A 7,626-nucleotide genomic window follows, 5' to 3' on the forward strand; every position below is an offset into this window, starting at 1 on the left:
ATAAAGGGAACAGTGGCAACATTGATACAAAATTGGCTAAGTGACAGGAAACAGAGAGTAGTGGTGAACGATTGTTTATGGACTGGAGGAAGGTACACTGGTGTTTCCCAGGGGTCGGTCCCAGGACCACTGCCTTTCTTGATATATATTAATGACTTGGACTTGGGTGTACATGGCATAATCTCAAAATTTGAAGATGACACTAAACTTGGAAGGGTAGTTAACAGTGAGGAGGATAGTGATAGACTTCAGGGGGACACAGAAAGGAAGTTTGCATGGGCGGACACGCGGCAGATGAAATTTAATGCAAAGAAGTGCAAAGTGATATATTTTGTCAGGAAGAACCAGGAGAGGCAACGTAAACTAGAGGACACAATTTTAAAGGTGGCGCAGGAACATGAAAACCTGGGGTTGTGTGAACTCAAATCTTTGAAGGTGGCAGGAGAGGTTGAGAAAGCGTTTAAAAAAGCATACGGGATCCTGTGCTTTAAAAATAGAGGCATAGAGTACGAAAGCAAGGAAGTTGTGCTGAAACTTTATAAAACACTGGTTCAGCCACAACTGAAATATTTTGTCCAACACTGGGCACCGCACTTTAAGAAGGATGTGAAGGCCTTAGAGAGGATGCAGAAGAGATTTCCTGGAATGGTACCAGGGACGAGGGACATCAGTTACGTGGATAGACTGGAGAAGCTGGGGTTGTTCTCCTTGGAACAGAGAAGGTTGAGAGGATATTTGATAGAAGAATTCAAAATCATGAAGGGTCTATATAAAGGAAATAAAGTGAAACTGTTCCCATTGGCGGAAGGTTCAAGAACCAGAGGCCACAGATTTAGGTGATTGGCAAAAGAACTAATTTTGACATGGGCAACAAATTTTTTTACGCAACGAGTGTTTAGGATCTGGAATGAAAAGAATCTTCATCAGTTATTCTGGGAGTGGAAACATTTTCTCTGTGTCCAAAAATTTCATTATCTTCAAGATCTTTATCAGGTCACCCCACAGCCTTCTCTTTTCTCGGGAAAAGAGCCCCAGCCTGTTTAATGTTTCCTGATAAATATATCCTCTCTGTTCTGGTATCATCATTGTGAACCTTATTGCAACACCTCCATTGCCTCGATATCCTTTTTATAATATTGTGTATATTTTATAATTTTATGTATTATGTACAGACATAATACATTGTGTATATAATACATTTTATGTATTATATACACAAACAAATGTTCTTTCATTATTGGCCCGATTGTTCTTCTGTTTAGAGGAATATATTTCTCCTGAACTATATTGATCTCCGTTTCAAATATTTACCTCTCCTGTTCTATCTCTTTGCCTGTCAAAATTTATTACAGTTTATCTTCCCCAGGACCATTCTCATCCCCTCAAAATGAGCTTTGTTCCAATCTATTACTTAGGTCCATGTCTTAATACTGGCTTTCTCAATCTTTTACGGTGGAGGGATTGAGGGAGCGAGTGAGTGTGTGAGTGAGTGAGTCTGTGAGTAAGAGAGTGTGCAAGTATGTGAGTCTGTGAATGAGAGAGTGAATGCATCAATGATTGTGTGAGTGAATGACTGTGTGAGTTTGTGAATGAGTGAATATGAATGGGTGAGTGAGTGAATGAGTAAGTGAGTGATTGAGTGAGTCTATGATAGAGGCAAGGAGGGCCGGCAGGATCGATTAAAGGACAAAAGGGAGACAGGCAGACAAGAGAGGCATCGTTGCTGCATCTTGCAATGGGAAATGAACCGGAACTGATCAGAAAAGTAATCGTAGGGAAAGATGTCGGCACTAGCAATCATAACATAACAGGGATTAAAAGAAAAATGGAGGAAGAGGGCCACAATTCTGTCATCAGCAATTTCTGCTTGCATTTGACGACCAAAGATGGCCTTTCAGCATTTTCCACTTTCATTTCATGGAGAATTCACACTTTGGACACTCACAGCCTCTTATTTCGTGGCCAGAATGTGAATTCTGCATTTTACACACTTTTCCATTCGGTAAGACCCACTTCTGTTCCGTATCCTATAACTGAATGTATTGACTTAACACATGTTACAGTCACTTCACACACTGTCTCCTCCTGTCCACACTTGCCCAATGCCTGCTGGATGATTATTTATTATATTGATGTGATATTCTGTAAACTTACATATATTGCACTGAAAGCATGATCTTGTGAAAATGCACATTGAACCTAGTGTTTCTTGTGTTGACTGCAAGGGTCTAAAGAGCTTGGGCCAGAGCACAGTGAGAGAGCATTTGATTGGAGCTGGAGAAAACTCTGGTTCAAATTCAGGTGTCGGTTTGGCTGGTGCTTCTAGATCGTGTTCTGTGGTAAGGAAGTGCTCACTGAAGCTTAGTCACAAGACTTTCCGTGTTGGATTGTGCACCGCATCTGTACACAGTCGTGTGACTCACTCCATTCATGAAACATTTCAGATTGACATAGTTATTTTTCTCCAAGAATAACTGATGAAGCTTCTTTTCAGCATGGCGATATCACACACAAGGTACTGAGCTCCATTACCTTGTGTGTGCCAAACATCGTTATAGCTGTGAGGGTGTAGCTCAGTGGTAAAGCATTTAACTGTACATTAAGAAGATTTTGGTTCATATCGAGGCGCCCCCTCCACCTTTTAAGTGTTTCATGTTGGGAGTCGCACTGTCAGTCCCGCTTCCATGCAGCTTCAGGATTGTCATTTATATTGAGTCGACAGTCGGCCATTTGGCCCAATTGTTCTATGCCAGAGTTCATGCTCCACATGAGCCTCCTCAATCCCTCGTTCATCTCACCCTATTCACATACACGTCCATTCCTTTCTCCCTCGTATGCTTATCTAGTTTCCACGTAAATGCATCCATGTTATCTGTCTCAACTATTCCGTGTGGTAGCGAGTTCCACATTCTTACAACTGTTTGAGTAAGGAAGTATCTCCTGAATTCCTTATTGGATTTATTAGTGACTATCTGACATTGTTAACCTCCAGTTTTGGATTCCCCACAAATGGAAACATTTTCTCTACGTTTACCCTGTCAAACCCTTTCATTATCTGAAAGACCTCTGTCAGGTCACTCCTCGGTCGTCTCTTTTCCAGAGAAAAGAGCCGCAGCCTGTTTAAACTTTCCTGATAGATATATATTCTTAGTTTTGGTATCATCCTAGTGAATATTTTTTGCACCTTCTCCAATGCCTCTATATCCTTTGTATAATATGTAGAATAGATCGATACACAGTGTGGTCTCAACAAAGTTCTATACAAGTTTAACGTAACTTCCCTAATTTTCAATCCTATCACTCTAGAAATGAACCCCAGTGCTTGGTTTGCCTTTTTAAGGCCATTTTAACCTTTGTTGCTGCTTTTATTAATTTGAGAATCTATAGCCCCAGTTCCCTTTACTCCTCCACCCCATTTACACTCTTATTAACCAAGCAATATGTGGCCTCCTTATTCTTCCGAGCAAAATGCACCACGTCACCTTTATTTACATTGGAATTCAATTGCCAATTTCACGCCCATTCTACAAGTTTATTAATGTCTTCTTGCAATTTAACTCATTCTTCCTTTGCATTAACTGCACTCCTCAATATCGCAATGTCTGCAAATTTTGAAATTGTACTATTGATTTCCGAGTCGAAGAACAGTGGTCCCAGCACCGATCCCTGTGGAAGATCACTTCCCACGTTTTGCTAGTCTGATTAACTACCTTTAACCCCTACTCTCTGTTTTCTGTTTTGTAGCCAGCTTGCTATGCATTCTGCTACCTGTCCCCTGACTCCACATGCCCTGATCTTAATCATGCGTCCACAATGTGGTAACTTATTGAAGGCCTTTTGTAAATCCAAATATATTACATCGACTGCTTTACTCTTGTCCACTCTTTCTGTTACTTCGTCAAAGGATTCAATAAGTTTGGTCAAGCATGATGTTCCCTTTTGATATCCGTGCTGACTACACTTTATTATGTTTCAGTTTTCTAGATATTTTTCTCTTTCATCTTTGAGTAAGGATTCAATTATTTTTTTCCCCACCAACGTTGAACTAACTGGTTGAACTAACTTGTTAGATCGCCCCTTTTTGATTTCGGAATAACATTACCTGTCCGCCAGTCCTCTGACACTATTCCCTTTTCTAGTCAATGTATTTATATTTGCAATATTGCCTCTGCTATCTCTTCCCTAACTACTTTTGATATGTACTGATCCACTTTCTCCAGACCGGAGGTTTTATCCTCTCTAAGTTTGATTAGTTTATCAATTAACTCCCCCTTTCTTTCTTAAATATCTTTACACCTTTTCTGATCTCTTCTTCTAATGTCCTGCCCACCTTGTTAGTCTCCTCTGGTAAATACTGAGGCAAAGTAAGTATTCAATGTTTCTGCCATTTCACTGTCATTATCTGTGAATTTATCTTGTGTATCCCTTAGTGGCTCAATTAATTTGGTAAGTACCCTTTTGTTATTGATGTGTCTGCAGAATAATTTATTATTTCTTTTTATATTCCTTGAGAATTAATTTCCTCGTTTCTCATTGCTTTCTGAATTGTTTTTTGACACCCTTCCTAACCTCTTCCTATTGCCTTTTGCCCCAGAGCCTGACACCTCCCTGAAAGTCTGAAGGCTCCCACAGAGTCTGACTCCTTCCCCAGAGCCTGACTCCTCCTCCAGAGCCTGACCGCTCCCCCAGAGCCTGACTCCACCCTTAGAGTCTGACTTCGCACCCAGAGTCCGGACTCCGCCCCCAGAGACCTGACTCCCCCGCACAGTTTCTGATACCTCCCCAATGTCTCACTCCTCCTCCATAGTCTGACTCCTCCCCCAGAGTCTGACTCTGCCCCCAGAGTATGACCCCTCCCCCAGACCCTGTCTCCTCCCCCAGAGGCTGACTCCTCCTCCAGAGCCTGATTCCTACACCAAAGCCGGACTCCTCCTCCAGAATGTGACTCCTTCCCCTGAGCCTGATTCCTCTGCTTGCCTCAGTTTCTTTGACTTTTATCAGGCACTGTACAGACACAGAATCTTACAATCATAGACAGGTTACAGCACAGAAGGAGGCCATTTGGTCCATCGAGCCGGTGCCAGCTCCTTGTAAGAGCAATCCAGTTAGTTCCATTCCCCCGCTCTTTCCTTGTAGCCCTGCAAATTTAAACCCTTCAAGTGTTTATCCAATTCCCTTTTTAAAAGCTGCAATTGAATCTACCTCCACCGTCCTATCAGGCAGCACATTCCAGATAAGGAACATTTACTTTAAGATAATTAAAAGGTTCCATAGGGCGGACAGAGAGAGGAAATGTTTCTATCTTGCGGCGGAGGCCAGAACGAGAGGTCATCGATATCAGATGGTCTCTGATGTGGTAAGAATGAGGAACTCGCCACCACGAGGAGCAGTCGGAGCAAACAGGACAGATGGATCAAAGGGGAAGATGGAGGAGATGAATTGGGGAGGGAGGAGGCTCGTGTGGAGCTTGAACCGTGGCATGGACCAAACGGGATGAGTGGCCTGTTTCCCTGCTGTCGAGTCGACGTAAACATCAATCCTGCTGCTGCACGGAAGGCAGACTGAGTTTGTGATTCCCAAGATAAGAACTTAAAAGGTAGAGAGGGCATCTGGATTTGAACCAAAGACCTCTTAATCAACAGTCAAACGCTCTACCACTGAGTTACACCCCCCACCTCTATGATGATTTCTTGCACACACAAGTTAACGGAGCTCAGTACCTGGCCGTCACCAATGTTGATACAACCAACCTGAATAGAAGTTTCATCAGTTATTCAGGGAGACAAATAACTGCGGCAATTAGAAATGTTTCATGAATGGAGTGAGTCACACTATTGTGTGCAGATGCGATGTACAACCCAACATGGACAGTGTTGTCACTGAGCTTCACTGAAAACATCCTTACCACAGAACGCAGAACTCGAAGCACCAGACAAACGAAACCTGAATTTCAACGAGACGTTTCTCCAGCTGCAGTCAAATGCTCTCTCACTGTGCTCTGCTCCCAGCTCTTTAGATCGTTGCAGTCAACACAAGAAACACCAGGTTCAATGTGCAGTTTCACAACACCATGCGATCAGTGCCATATATGGAAGTGTACAGAATATCGCACCAATATAATAAATATTCACCTCGCAGGCATTAGGCAAGTGTGGACAGGAGGAGACAGTGTGTGAAGCGACTGTAACTTGTATGAAGTCAATAAACTCGTTTGCAGGTTGCGGAACAGAAGCGGTTCTTAATGAATGGAAACGTGTGTAAATTGCAGAATTCACATCCTGGCCATGAAATAAGAGGCTGTGAAAGTTCAAAGTGTGAATCCTCTAGGAATTAAAAGTGGAAAATGCTAAAGAAGTCTCTTTTCATCCATCAGATGCAAGCAGAAAGTTCTGGTGACAGGGTTGTGGCCGTCTTTCTCAATCATTATTTTAAACCTTATTATGTTATGATCGCTATTACCTAGATGTTTCCCTACCCTGACATTTCTTAACTCCTCCGTTTCACTTCCCATTACGAGATCCAGCAGTGATTCATCTCTTGTCTGCCTGTCTTTGTTTTATCATTTCATCACTCCAGCCTGCTCTCCCTGCCTCACTCTCCCACTCAATCACTCACTCATTCACTTCTTCAATCACACACTCACTCATTCACTCACACACTCACTCACAAACTCACTCATTCACTCACTTACTCAGTCGTTCATTCGCTCATTCACTAACTCACTCACTCATTCACTCATGCACTCACTCGTTTACTCGCACACTCAATCAATCACACTTTCACTGAATCCCTCACTCGCTCATTCACTCATGCACTCATTCACGCACTCACCCGTTCACTCATACACTCACTCACTCAGTCACTCTCACTCACTCAGTCTCACTCACTCACTCAGTCTCACTCACTCACTCACTCAGGCACTCACTCACTCACTTACTTACTCTCACTCACTCACTCACTCACTCACACAATCGTTCCACCCGAAGAGATTGAGAAAGACATAATTAAGACAAGGACCAAAGTGATAAATTGGATCAAAGCTCCTTTTGAGGGGATCAGAATGGAACTACGTCAGATAAACTGGAAAATATTTTGACAGACAAAGAGATCGAACAGCAGAGGTAAATGTTTGAAACGGAGATCAGGAGAAATATATTCCTCAAAAAAACATGAACAAACTCGTCAATAATGAAACACCATTTGGTTGCCCATCCCAATATGTACACAATACATAAAATAATAAAATTACATAATATTATAAAAAGGTTATAGGGGCGTTCGAGAAGATGCAAAAAAAAAAAAGATTTACCAGTATGATATCAGAACTGAGAGGATGTAACTATCAGGAAAGATTGAACAGGCTGGGGCTCTTTTCTCTAGAAAAGAGAAGGCTGTGGGGTGACCTGATAGCGGTCTTTAAGATTATAAAATTGTTAGACATGGAGAAAATGTTTCCACTTGTGGGGGAGTACAAAACCATAGATCATAAATATAAGATGGTCATTAACAAATCCAACAGGGAATCCAGGAGAAACTTCTTTACCCAGAGAGGTGATGAAAAGGTGGAATTCGCAACCACAAGGAATAGCTCAGGCCAGAAGCTTAAATGCATTTAAGGGGAAGCTC

General features: G+C 42.1%; 1 non-coding gene across 1 annotated transcript; it reads right to left on the minus strand.

Annotated features, from left to right (window-relative positions):
• Positions 1-5,600: 5,600 nt before the first annotated feature.
• trnan-guu (transfer RNA asparagine (anticodon GUU)) lies at positions 5,601-5,672 on the minus strand. The gene has a single exon. It is a non-coding gene; the product is annotated as a tRNA-Asn (tRNA).
• Positions 5,673-7,626: the final 1,954 nt, after the last annotated feature.

Source organism: Heptranchias perlo, chromosome 20 (assembly GCF_035084215.1).
Source record: "Heptranchias perlo isolate sHepPer1 chromosome 20, sHepPer1.hap1, whole genome shotgun sequence".
Taxonomy (NCBI): domain Eukaryota; kingdom Metazoa; phylum Chordata; class Chondrichthyes; order Hexanchiformes; family Hexanchidae; genus Heptranchias; species Heptranchias perlo.